Genomic DNA, 14,335 nt, shown 5'->3' with positions numbered 1-14,335 from the left:
AGGGAGGTCCAACCCTAACTTTCCATTACTAGACCTAATTCTCTAGTTTGGTCAAAATAGACCCAAACTAAGATCTAATTGGCTTGGCCTCTTCCTAGTAGCATCAAGAACATGACTAGAAGGCTCTCTACTTCCCTCACTTTATATTTCAATTAAATGGGCTCCACTTTTTACAAAGAATGATGCATTTCCGCATATGTACAAAAGAATAGTACAAAATGTAGGTGGGACCCACGGCTTTGTTAACCAATAGGTCTTTCAACCAAATAATGCAAAAAACGATATACATGGTGGAAGTGTTGACTTTGACAAGTCGCCTTCTCCAGGCTCTTCAAGAGCGGGGAAAGTGTCCAGAACCAAAGATAACTCTATGTATGAAAAAGTACAGGTCATGATCAAGGCGAAACTGAGCAACATGCGACTAGATTTGGAAAGGGAAATGTATGAGGCTATGGAAGCCCGGAAAAACGACGTGTATACATGCATGAGGAAGGAGGTGCATGAGGAAACGCTAACGGAATTGCGGGCGGAGATTTACACGATGCCATTGCTGATTTCGAATTGTGGAAAACTAAGATAGAGAAATGTGTGGCAGACAAAGATGCCTTGATCAAGGAACTCCAAGGAGAGGTTTTAGCATGCAAGAAACTAGTTGCGCAAGCAGGGTCAGCAACACCCCATCTTGCTGGTGAAATTAAGGAATTGAAAACACATGTTGAGAAAGAGATTAGATCTTTCGCTAAGGTGACAAAGCAAACAAAAGTAGACGTGGAGGAGAATACCAAGTGGGTGTTAGCGGGTCATATTCCCGGATGTGTCATCCATTTAGAGTCTGGGCCCTTGTTTGTGGGTTGACCACCCCTCTTAGGCTATTAGCCTTATTTTGGGCAGTTTTCCTCTGCTTATTTTGGATGGTTAGGCAGAGTAGGGTTACTTCTCTAGACAAAGGTGGTGTACTTTTCTAGAGTTGTGCAATGGGGTAGCCTAAGGGTGTGGGAGAGCATTCCCTGTCACTGTGTGGAGCTGCAAATCACCTGTAGCAAGAAGAAAGAGAGAGAGGACTCCATGGCTGCAAATCTGTAAAAACAGCTTTCTAATCAGCTCTCTCCCTCTTCAAAAAGGTGCCCCCTCCTCCTCAGCAGCCCCAGATCGACAGGATATTGGCGCGACGCCAGAGTACCATGGAGGCGGCTGCTGGACGGCCTCAATTTGATCTCACGGAGATGGGATCCTTTCTGGCTCCATCTCCCATGATGGATATCCTTTATCCACAGATAGATACAGGATGGAGATGAGATAGATTTAGGATGCATCTCATGATTGTACCTCCTATAGCATGCTAGCTAGCTTGCATCTTCTTTTAGATAGTGATCTCCATCTAGATTGTTTTGTATTATGAGATCCTAGCCAGTACTCGTTACAGTTTTTATTTCATTCAGTTTTCAGTTTCAATTCAGTTACCATGATGCATATGACATGGACACATTCTATAGAGGTTTTGGTCCCATAGGCCGTTTCGGCCTTCCGCGGACGTTAATATTACTCTCTCTCTCTCTCTCTCTCTCTCTCTCTCTCTCTCTCTCTCTAGAGTTGTGTGTGTGGGGTGTTAGTAGAGCAGGTCATCTTCTTGTTGGCTAGCATCACATTTTTGGCTCTTTGCTCTCTCTTGGTTTTTTCCCAGAGCTCCACCACCTATTGCACCCATGCAATGTGCATACATTTCATGCACATTTAGGGGCCAACCCTATCACGTGCACCTCTCACCTATGATGGCATTTATTAATTGAGTTATTTTTTGCATGCCAATTTACTCTGTAAATTGGATGGTCATTTTCAGGAAGTCTATTGGTTATTTCTCGAGGTTGTCCTCAGTGATTTATAGGCACCCTTGGCCACTTTTATATCCACATTCTTGTTCTCTCTCTCTCTCTCTCTCTCTCTCTCTCTCTCTCTCTCTCTTGGTGTGTGTGTGTGTTCTCTCTTCCGTTGCCCACCTTCACACTCTCGAAGAAGGTGTCAATCTTCTCATCCCAAGCTTTGGAAGCTTGCTTCAGGCCATACAAAGCCTTTCTCAAGCTTTGGATACTGAAAGCATGGAGGTTGCTCTACAAAGACCTCCTTAAGATCTTAATTGAGGAAAGCGGATTTTTCATCCATCTAAAATACTGGCCGCCTTTTCTTGCTGGCCACAGCAAGGGTAGTCCCGATAGTCGCCATCCGAGTCGTAGGAGCGAAAGTATCATCATAGTCAACTTCAGGACACTGAGCATAACCCTTGGCTACAAGTCGAACGTTATGCTTATCCAATGACCCATCATTGTGATACTTGGTCTTATAGATACATACCTTCCGCTTTGTTGGCTGAGGTACCAGTTCCTAGGTGCCATTATGCTCAATGGCATCAATCTCCTGTTCCATAGCTTTCTTCCAAGATTGCTGTCCAAGAGCTTCACCTACTCTGTGTCCTCCATAGCACGGGTCATCAATCCATAGTTGGCGTGCAACTTCAGGACACTGAGCATAACCCTTGGCTACAAGTCGAACGTTATGCTTATCCAATGACCCATCATTGTGATACTTGGTCTTATAGATACATACCTTCCGCTTTGTTGGCTGAGGTACCAGTTCCTAGGTGCCATTATGCTCAATGGCATCAATCTCCTGTTCCATAGCTTTCTTCCAAGATTGCTGTCCAAGAGCTTCACCTACTCTGTGTCCTCCATAGCACGGGTCATCAATCCATAGTTGGCGTGCAAGTATCCACAAGCCAACCCTGATCCTTGAATTGGATGGGACTGCCTAGGACCATCTTCCAATTCCCATTCTAGAGGGATGCCCTCTAAGCCTGAATCTTTCACCGTCTGACGGGTCCATGTGGGAGGCACCCTGTATTGCTGAGCTTCCATAACCTCTAGTACATCTTGATCATGCACCACATCATCATCAACATCTTCAAATATTTTTGTTGACTCCTCTGGCTCCACCAAGGTACGAATCTCCTCCGTTGAAATCTGTTGCATAGCATCAAAAGGTGCTTGAAGCCAACTATCACTGGGATCACCGAGTAGTGGAGGCTCCTCACCCCTCGAAGGTTGAGTAGGAACCCCCTTTGGAACACTAGTCTCATCAAAGACTACATCTCTGTTGACTGCCTCTGGGTCATACAACATGTATCCAGTCGAAACAGAGTTGTATCCGATCGAGACGGAGTTGTATCTTACGAGTATCTGCTTCTTGGACTTGAACTCCAATTTCTCCATCTCGACCTTAGGTACATGTGCATAGGCAAACATGAAAATGAGAGACATCCGGTTTCTTACCGAAGTAAGCCTCATATGGAGTCTTTTGTGGAACTGCCACCATAGGAGACCGATTAAGGATATATATTGTAGTAGCCACCGCCTCGACACCCAAAGACTCCCTTGCTCCAACATAGTCCTCGCCATCTCAATCACCATCTTGTTTTTCCTCTCCACAACACCATTTTTAGATGGTGTGCCTGTATTAGCAAACTCCCTCTTAATGCCCTGCTTAGCACACAACTGTGCCATGTCTCCAAAAGTGAACTCACCACCTTTGTTAGCTTTAAATGTCTTGATTGAGTGTCTAGACTCCTTCTGTGCCAAGGTCAACCATTCCTTGAAGCTAAGAAAAGCTTCACTCTTTCGTTGAAGAAAGAAAACCCAGGTTAATCTGCTGAAGTCATCAACATAAGGAAGAAATACTCACTAACACCAAGTGAAGTCTTTGGCATTGGCCTACATAAATCCATGTGCACCAGCTGTAGTGGTTGGGTCACGGGTGGCTCTTTGGCTAGCCTGCTTCGGAAAAGGTTTCAGACGCTGCTTCCCCTTGATGCAAGAGCTACACTTACTCTTCCTTACCCCAGCATCTGGTAGGCTTGTCACCATCTAGTCCTTGAATGCTTGTTGAAGAGAGTCATAGGTGAGGTGCCCGAAGCGGGCAGGGCATAAGTAGCCAATGGAAGAAGCAGTGAGATAAAGAGGAAGAGCCATGGGGGCCGTCAACTTGCTCCTCATTCCCTTCTCATAGCAATTGCCTAGTCCACTTGTCCCGTACCCAAAAATGATCGTCGTCAAACTCCACTCGAAGGCCAACCTTGCAAAGCTCCTTCGCTAAAAGCAAGTGTAACCAAGATCTAGAACATTTAAAATCTGAGAAGTAAAAGTACCTCCTTTACCATCCGGGATGAGGCTCAGATTGTTGATGCGTGAATTGGAACAATTAATTTGTTCCTAATGAAGATCTTACCCTTTATGTCCGAAGATTTTGAAGGCCTTCCTTCGATGGTGACATGTGCTTGGAAGAACCACTATCCACTATCCACTTCGTGGTTGCCTCGTTGCAAGAGGACTCATCACTTGCAAGTAAGGTCCAGATGCACATATGCACCGGGGCGAGCAATAACACTAGTTTCTGTGGCCTCCTTGTCGTTTGCTAGTAGTCTTCTATGGGCAATCTTTCTTGAATTGACCTGTCTCACAACATTTGTGGAAAGTTCTCCTTCTTGGAAGCCTTCTGCTTCCCACCATCCCTTGACTTCTGAGAAGGCTTATCCTTTTGAGGAACTTTCCCCTTATCCTTCTGATTCTGCTTTTGATTGTAGTTCTTGGATGTTTGTTGAGTTAAACTAGTGACCCAACCCAAGGTTGTCAATGAAGAATAAAATGCTTCATACTTGGGTGGTAATTGGGACAAAAGTGTGATGGCCATGTCCTCGGATGAAACGATCTTTCTTGCCTGAAGGACCTTCTGGTGCATGGTTAAGAGGTTGTTGATATGGTCCTTCATGGATGCCGATTTCCCTGGATCAAGGCTCCTCATCTGCACCTCAATGGAATCCTTCTTCATGGGTGTCATTTGATTGTACATCTGGTCCAAGTGGACCCAGATTTCCCTAGCCATCCTCATATGCCTTCTCTATCCGATCAATTAAAGGAGCACAATTCAAGAAGAGGAATGAGTGAATGAATACACACATTTCAACCTGTCCCACTGGTTAGCCTCTTTCTTTACTTGAGCCTTCTCTGCCAAAGAGAGCTTGCCCTGCTCCGTGTAGCTAGGCCTGTCAAACTTTGTCATTGTGGCGAGATCATAGGACTCCAAGACCACTTCCATCATCATTTTCCAGATGCTTTAGTGTGTGCCATAGATGCTATAGTGTGTGCCATCAAGCTGCCGGTCAACTGGAAAAGTTACAAGAACTGGAATTTTTCTTTCTAGCAACTTTTGTAAAACTTGGTCATCACAATGATGACTCAAAGTTTCTATTTCATTCGACATGGCTCAAAATAAATGTGATCTAAAGGGAGGAAATGTGAGACAACCGTGAGGAAGAAGAACACTTTCTCAAATAAACCGCTGATGCTCACCGTGTAGGTGAAAACACCGCAGATAAATGTCTCCCTAAACACCTCCAAATAGCACAAAAAATGCAGCAAACAAACACGTCCACTTGTTGAAAAAACTATGCAGCAAAAAGTGTATGAACCTCTGATAGACAACGCAAACCTTCCAGCCCCCCCCTCTGCTGAAAATGCAGATGTAACCGCAGCCAAAACAGGTGCGAAGATGGGCTGAACACGCTGATGGGGATGGAAACACGGGTGCAAGCAGAGCCCTCCCTTGGCTGAGAACGCAGCCAAAAACTCTCCTGCAGGTGAAAACGCAGCAGTGAGAAATTGCTCAAGAGAACAGTAACTGAACTGAGGGAAACTGACTTGTTTATAGGTCACTCAGCGGCCGAACCTGGATAAAATACCTAGGACCTAATATATCATAAATGAACCTGGAAAAAATGAGAAGTGCCCAAAAATGGGGCAGATGGACATTGGATGGCCAATCCACAACCGAGGGCAATGCTGACGAAAATAAACAACTGAAATAGACCAAAAGGTGGCTCTACCACAAGACACATCAAGACACATCCGGAAAATGACCCGCAAACACCTTATAGTCATTATATATAGAAGATTCGGCTTTTTTGTATCAAGACTCTCTCTCTCTCTCTCTCTCTCTCTCTCTGTGGAAGGAGAAAGCCAACTTTCTCCAAATGGTATTCAATGAGGGTAAGCGGTGGAAAGAGGAGAAGGAGGACCTGATAGCAGAAGTCAAAGACCTTCACGGGGAAGTCAACACGCTCAAAGGCATCATTTCAGCTCTTCAAAGGGAGCTTGCAGAGGCTAAGGCAAATGGTGGACTTGAAGAAGGTGAAATTCAGCCATCCATGATAGAAGAGCTCAAGGCTATCAAGGACCAAGTACGGGCAATTAAGGAAGAAGAGAAGCAACACGAAGCAAAGACTTCCTCATGGGTAGAAGTCATCACCAAGACTCAAAGGAAGATGGATGAAGCGGAGAAGTGGATAGAGGTCGCCAAGAAGGGTAAAGGTAAGGAGATAACAACCCCTACACCTACAATCATTAACATGACTTTGGAAGAGGAACAACGATGACGTACACGTGCTTTGCATGTGAGGATTACCGGCCATAGTCACAGGAAACGAGGGAAACGGGGGCAAGAAACGGAAATACGTGTTTCCAGCGGCGGTGAATTTGCTGGAAACGCTGAGAAACGAGAGTTCGATATCTACAAACAGGCAACGTAAAGAAAAATAAAGTTTCTAGAGAGAGAAACGACGTTTCTCTCTCTAAAACAGGGATTTTTTTTTATCGTTTTTACTTTATGACAAGTTACTTATAGTCAAAAAGTGGGCCTGAAAACAAATATAGGCATTCTGTTCGTTTAATGTTAACGTTTGATTATAAACGTTGAAAAAATATAACGTTGAAAAAATAGAAACGACTCCTCTCTTTCATACTTTAGTCTCTATATAAAAAAGACCTGCACAAAGACCAAGACCTGCACGCATCTACTTGCCTGCACACATCTCAATGTTGTGAAGTGTAGAATATAAGTGTTATTTTATTTGTAGTTTTAATTTTTTACTCCTCGCGCCGTTTCCTACCCGTTTCCGTTTCCTGAAACAGACCGTTTCCGTTTCTAGACCACCCCTCGTTCTGGTTCCGTTTCCCGTTTCTGGTGACTATGTTACCGGCCTTAAAGACAGGGATAAAGTTGAAGAGGAGGTGAAAGAGCTTATGGTGTTGATGGGGATTGACAGTCCGGCACACGCAAAAGCCTGGAGAGTGGGCAAAAAAAGTGGAGGCAACGGGAAAACATCAAAGGAAAGAGCTCTCATACTTCACTTCCTCTCTATTGAGGCGAAGGAGTTCTTGAAGAGGCGACCCACTTTAAAGAATACGGACATTTTTCTTGGTGACGATCTTACTCTTTCACAGTTTGCACATATGAAGGAAGTCATGCCAAAGATTAGGGCGGCAAGAGAAAAGGGAAAGATAGCATTTTATAGAGAAGGGAGGGTGGTCATCGTGGAGCGATGCTCTACATGATGGTGCGAGACCTATGGGACCAAATTAAAGCTGGCAGCCTGGAACTGCAATGGATCCCTCAGACTTGATGTAGGTGCCTTTGAGGACAGCTTTAGAGATAGAGATATAGTCTTCTACTCGGAGACTCACCAAGCCCGAGGTCAGATGATGCCACAGGTGACGGGATACAGATGGGAGACAGATTGCAAAGTAGAGACGAGATCGGTACACAGTAGTAGAGGATTGGGGGGGTGGTAGTTCTTTTCAGGAAGGAGTTGCAACCACTTCTACACATCGTTTGGAGAGATGATCATGCCAGATATATGTGGGTGAGACTGAGGGCTGACACAGGCAGATTCCTGTATATTGCCATATGCTATTTGCTCCTAGTACATCGACATATGCAGCACCTAGAGGGCAGTCTCCTTTCTTTGTGCTAGATGATGACATATGGGAGTTCTCTAGGGATGGAGACATCATCCTGTTAGGGTACTTTAATGCCCGGACGGCAGACAGCCTTTTATGATACCTCAGAGGAGATGCTGAGAGAGCTGGACACTCTAGATATGGGATTAGACAGATGCTCACAGGATGTGGAGTGCATAGAGTATGGGAGATATTTGGTAGATATGGGGACTGCACATGGGTTGGCCATACTTAATGGCTTGCAGAGGTTTCCGTCAGCAGCTGGATTTACTTGCTTTCCACATAGACATGGTGCTAGCACAGTGGATTATGTTATGGCTATGCCGAGCTTTGTTTCATGCATTGAGGACTTCACAGTTCGATCTCGGCCCATTGGGGTAGTAGTGGATCATGCATTGTTGACATTGACCATCTCTTTTCACTTTACCACAGCTCAGAGGACACAAGAGGCAGATCACACTCGATATACTTTTACTTCAGAGACTGATGCTGTCTACAGAGATGGGATTTATAGACGTCTCTCTGTACACAGAGGAGCCAGGGAGACCTTTGGAGGAGCTGACCCATATACTGACAGAGACTTTACAGGATGCAGCGAGAGAGGCATATCTGCATACTCAGCCTGACAGAGACAACGTTTTGGGTGTATGCCCCAGAACAGCTGGTATGATGAGGAGTGCAGAGAGACGAGAGCCCGACTACAGCGGGAGGTTGCTTTGGGAGTCACTACTCACCGACAGTCACGTATTGCCTTTCGGCATTGTGCGACGGAAGAAGCGGGCCTTCCTTGCTCATCTAGAGCAGGAATTATACCAGCTGTTCTTGAGCCAGGATTCGAGGGAGGCTTGGCGTTTGTTTCATGAGTCCTCCCTTGCTTTGGCCATCACTTCTACAGAGGTCTGGGGTAGTTATGCAGCATCTCTATATACAGTTCTTGGACAGGCACCTTTTCGTGACCCGCCAGCACCATGCCCACAGACATGTACTTTCTTTACCGCAGAGATGGTAAGGAAGGCCATTGATAGGATGAAGACTGGGAGAGCATATGATCATGATGGATTGGTCGCTGAGCACTTTATTCATGCGAGAGACATGTTGGCAGAGCTTCTAGCAGTGATGTTCAATCGTGCTGTGTCTGAAGGCTTACCCGCCGAGACTTGGAGTATATCCACCATCGTGCCTATCTTCAAGTCAGGGGACCCTATGGAGCCAGGGAATTATTGCACTATTATGATTGGTCACACACTAGCACGATTGTATGCATCCATTCTTGAGCAGCAGTTGAGTAGAGGGCAGAGAGAGAGGGCATTCAATCAGAGGGACATGCCGGGTTCAGGAGAGGTTTCTCTACTCTTGACCACATCTTGATTCTATGGGCCATTATTGAGGAGGGCAGGTCGCATGGGCGACAGATTTATTGTAGCTTTGTGGACTTCCGCAAAGCATTTGATACAGTGCCCAGAGCCAGATTGATGAGGCGATTACAGGAGATGGGAGTACCCACACAGCTCATATTGGGGATTATGGCTTTATATAGATCAGTTTGCAGGACAGGTACACACCCCAGAGGGGGTCTCTACTTTGGTTCACTCCACTATAGGAGTGAAGCAAGGTTGCCCGTTATCTCCTACATTGTTTGGTATGTATGTGGATGAGGCTTCTGACTACATTGAGAGATTGGCGGACAGAGGAGCCCAGCTAGCAGGTACATGGATCCCACTATTGTTATATGTATGTGGATGAGGCTTCTGACTACATTGAGAGATTGCCGGACAGAGGAGCCCAGCTTGCAGGTACATGGATCCCACTATTGTTATAGGTTGATGACATTGTGTTGATCTCTGACTCCCCTGAGGGTATGCAAGGCCATCTGGATGCTTTACATGAGTTTGCACATGATAGTGGATTGTCTGTCAACCTTGGCAAAACTAAGTTATGGTGTTTAACACCATGCCACAGTGGGTTAGGCGATCAGCTCCCGCATTTACATATGGGCAGGAGATTGTGGAGTATACAGATGCATATACATATCTTGGAGTAGTATTCAATGGGCCAGTGTTTTCAATGAGGAGAGCAGCAAAGACTAGATTGACTAGAGCACATGTAGCCCTGGGTGGTTTGGAGAGGATGTGTTCGCACGTTTAGTTTCAGGAACCTCGAACGAAACTTTGGCTTTTTGACACTCTAGTGACATCAGCTATGCTTTATGGAGTGCAGATATGGGGACCTTAGTGGGCCATCACAGCGCAGGCAGGTGGAGAGGTATGGAGAGGCCTTTGGTATCTATGATTGCTAGGATGATTAGAGCCAAGGCCTCGGTACCTCATGAGATTATTCGAGCAGAGCTGGCGGCTGCCCCTCTAGTGATTGAGGCTCTTACGAGATCAGTCTCCTACATACGTGGCTTGTGGGATCTCCCCCGAGACAGATATGCACGCCTCGCCCGTGATTCCTCTCGATAGTTAACTTTACAGGGAGACACGGCTTGTTGGTATGGACATATGACATCTTGGTTCCAGGCACATGGTTTTAGCATGGACAGATTGCCTCCCTTTCGGTATTCTCTGGAGGCACCCTCTCTCACTCTCACACGGACAGAGATTACCAGACTCGTCCGTCAGGATTTAGTTCATCTGGACACTAGGAGGACATGGATACAGTCGACTGAGGAGCTGGGCACGAAGATGGCTTTCTACAGAGAGCATTTTCTTCAGCTCACAGCAGATGGTTTTGTGATCAAACCCAATTACATGGATGAACACTTGTCTCATGCAGTACGATGTGCTATTGGTCAGATTCGCACATCCTCACACCAGCTTGAGATTGAGATTGGCTGATATAGAGGTATACTAGTTGAGGCCAGGAGTACGCCATGGGGAGCCAAAGACAGAGCTGCATTATATATGCCATTGTACTGCATCCTATGAGATACGTGGTCGTTTCCACTGTTTATTCAGAGAGGGTTTTGGACCACTTTCCAGAGTCATGGGGTACTAGGACCAGAGGTGTTTGGGATTGTTCTTGCTTGAGCTGCGGAGATATAGAGATAGCCTGCTTAGGAGCACAAAGAGCCAGACTCAGAGGCACATTACAGACTTCTTTAGTCTAGCCATCACTGCGCCAGATGGACCACAGCAGCTCAGCACAGCAGGACATGGATACTGCCCACACCAGCGGTACACTGATTGATCGTGCGATTGAGCTTGGGTGGTCTAGACGCCCACGACTATGGAGGGCCTCCCAACATAGACAGGGGTTGCAGCGGCGGCAGATTCGGATTATTCTTGTGAGACATGCGGGACACCCAGTCAGGGTGCTGACCACAGAGGATATTGAGGAGATCCGCCAGCGTCCGATGTGGCACATATTATGAGATGGAGGCACCTCCATAGTGTACCCCCGTCCCACATGATATTGTATCCCCTCACTGTACTCCACTCACCTCCATAGTGTACCCCACTCACCTCCATAGTGTACCCCACCCCCTCACTATATTCACATCCTAAAAGGCTTTCTGTTTACCTTCCAGTTCCAGTTTCATTTTTCTAGGTGCCAGTAGTATTATCATCTTTATTTTTCATTTTCTGGTTTTTTATCCAGACATTGTATCAGATCCACCATGATGTAACTTTTTGGTCTCATAGGTCATTATGGCCTTTTGAAGATGTTAATATAGCATTTCATTTCATTTCTCTCTCTCTCCCACCCCACCAGCTATAGGATATGATTTACTCTAGGGACAGTTACGTACTTTAGGTACTAGGATGTACCAGACATTGTATGAGATTCACATGGTTGGTCTCATAGGTCATTTTGGCCTTTTTGAAGACGTTAATATAACATTTCATTTCATTTCTCTCTCGTATCCAGAGAGAGAGAGGATTGGCTTTAGTTGCCGTAGCATACGAATACGGTACAATATGGTACGGTGTATGTTATAATCCATATGGTATGGTACGGTAAAATACGGTGTGTTTTTAGAAAATACTTGAAAAATACTTAAGACCTAACTTCTAAGAATGTATACTCTTATGTGTGTGTGTGATACATACATACATATATACTTGTGACATGTATGTATGTATGTATGTCTCTCTCTCTCTCTCTCTTTGACACACACACACATTATTGAGTAAACAATCTCTCTCTCTCTCTCTCTCTCTCTCTCTCTCTCTCTCTCTCTCTCTTGTAATATATAAGAGAGAGAGAGAGAGAGAGAGAGAGAGAGAGAGAGATTGTATGTATGTATGTATGTATGTATGTCTCTCTCTCTCTCTCTCTTTGACACACACACACATTATTGAGTGATTGTATGTATGTATGTATGTATGTATGTCTCTCTCTCTCTCTCTCTTTGACACACACACACATTATTGAGTAAACAATCTCTCTCTCTCTCTCTCTCTCTCTCTCTCTCTCTCTCTCTTATAATATAAGAGAGAGAGAGAGAGAGAGAGAGAGAGAGAGAGAGAGATTGTTTACTCAATAATGTGTGTAAATATATATAAGAGAGAGAGAGAGAGAGATTGTTTACTCAATAATGTGTGTGTGTGTGTGAGAGAGAGAGAGAGACTCGATGTGTATGACACTGTATGTATGTGCGTGTTGCTACTTTCTTTTTCAAACAGTGCGTTTTTTTTTCTTTCGTTTCTTTTTTTTTTCTGCCTGGGCCCTTTAAAAAAACGGGTTCTTTCCATGAAAACGAAAGTATTAAAATTTGAACGCAAAGTAAAAAACAAACGAACGATTGTACTGTAAAATGCCCCTAATCCTTACATAAAGAGATACACACTTAGAGAACAAGATAGACCTTGAAAAGAGACTGAGCAGTGAGAATGAATTAGACTAAGAAAAGGTACATCCGTAGGAGCTACTAGCTCGACTCGTACATTGTGCCTTCCACAACGGTACAAGCATGCTTATATAGATGGGTTAGTTACAACTACCGGTTAGTTAGGTTAGTTGGGTTGTTAGTCAGTTACAACTACCGGCGGTTGAGTAACTACTCTTCAAGCCAACCTCCTTTCCCAGGGCTTTCAGAGGAAGTGCCACATGGAGTGCCGTGGCGCTCCATACCTCCCCCTGGAACATCCCATGCATATGGCATGTTCCGCTCAGTAAGATGTCGCGTGAAGTCTTGGCGTTGTCGTCGTGAAGCTACCTCTGCCTGCTCCCATATCTCGTTGTCGATTTCTCGCTTGTGTCGAGCCTCGTCATCGTTGGTGTCAGATTGGTATTCTTCGTCGTATGCTGCCATCTCTTGCATGTGCTTGGTCGTGCCCCAAGAAGTTAGGAGCGTCTTCTTGGACTCTGCATCCTCGACCTCGTCGTCTGAGATCATGATCACAGGCTTACACCAAACTCTCTCGAGAGGTGTGTACTCTTCTGGCTCCGTAGGGAATGAGAAATGATATATTTTGGCTTGCGGACCGCATCCGTTCGGCCAATCCCTGATAGCTGTTGGAATTAATGCTCGTGTCCCTATACGAGTGTGAACGCCCATCACGAAGTGATGCAAATGAATGGGTGCTTCTACTTCTATATAAATGTAACCAATCGATCAATCAATTAACAACGATTCATCTGCAACGCGATTCTCTCCATCTCCCTTCTTGCGCGTCTCCTGCTCTGCAGCCATGGCAACACCAGCATGGCTGTAGCCTCTTTCCTGGAGTGCTTGTGGTGCCTGCCTTGCATGCTTCCGCCTTCAGCATCGCCACCTTCGCAAGCCAACCAAAACCTCTGAATCCGCCTCGTCCACTCGCGTTTTAACTTCCGAGTCCGGGCAGTTCTCTATGAACCCGAAGGAAACCTGAGAAGACGACATGGCTGCGAGTACACCGGTGGACGTGCCGGGCCTCCGAAACATAGAAGTGAAGGTCCAGATCGAAAACGACACTGTCTTGAAGATTAGTGGGGAGAGGAAGCGAGACAATATTGATGCCAAAGAGGTAGACGTTAAATACGTTCACGTGGAGAGGCCGGCGGGCAGGTTCATGCGCAAGTTCAACCTGCCTAGCCACGTCAATTTGGAGGCCATCTCTGCGGCCTGCCAAGACGGTGTGCTTACCATCGTGGTGCCCAAAATGCCTGCCCCTGAGCCGCACAAGCCCAAAACATTCGATGTTCAAGTGGGCTCAAGCTTCGGAAGTACCTGACCGGCAACAAGTAAGTTGGCACACCTGCACGTGCATCACACATAACACAAATTAATAATAACAATAAACTTTAACAAAAGTTAATATTTTATTTGTAAGCAATAAAAATAATTTTATTTAATAATTTACTCACATCACGAACATGCCTAAACATTCAGGCTATTCGTGAGCGCAAACATGCCTACTCTTTCAGGCTATTTGCGTGCACACACAACATTTTATATTAAAAAAATGATAAAAAAACTTTTCAAATAATAATAATAATGATTAAAAGAAACAAACAAACAAATAAACAACACAAATGGGCAAAGACCCACAAAAAGGCAAAGACCTACCAAT

General features: G+C 45.3%; 1 pseudogene; it reads left to right on the top strand.

Moving 5' to 3' along the window:
- Positions 1 to 13,663: 13,663 nt before the first annotated feature.
- On the top strand, positions 13,664 to 13,996 carry LOC147625490 (17.7 kDa class II heat shock protein pseudogene; annotated as a pseudogene).
- The last annotated feature ends 339 nt before the right edge of the window (positions 13,997 to 14,335 follow it).

This window comes from Cibotium barometz, chromosome 24 (assembly GCF_041138505.1).
Source record: "Cibotium barometz isolate CiBa-2024 chromosome 24, ASM4113850v1, whole genome shotgun sequence".
NCBI classification, from domain to species: Eukaryota; Viridiplantae; Streptophyta; class Polypodiopsida; order Cyatheales; family Cibotiaceae; genus Cibotium; species Cibotium barometz.
Note: the sequence above shows the minus strand (reverse complement) of the source record. Positions and strands in the feature narration are given on the sequence as shown.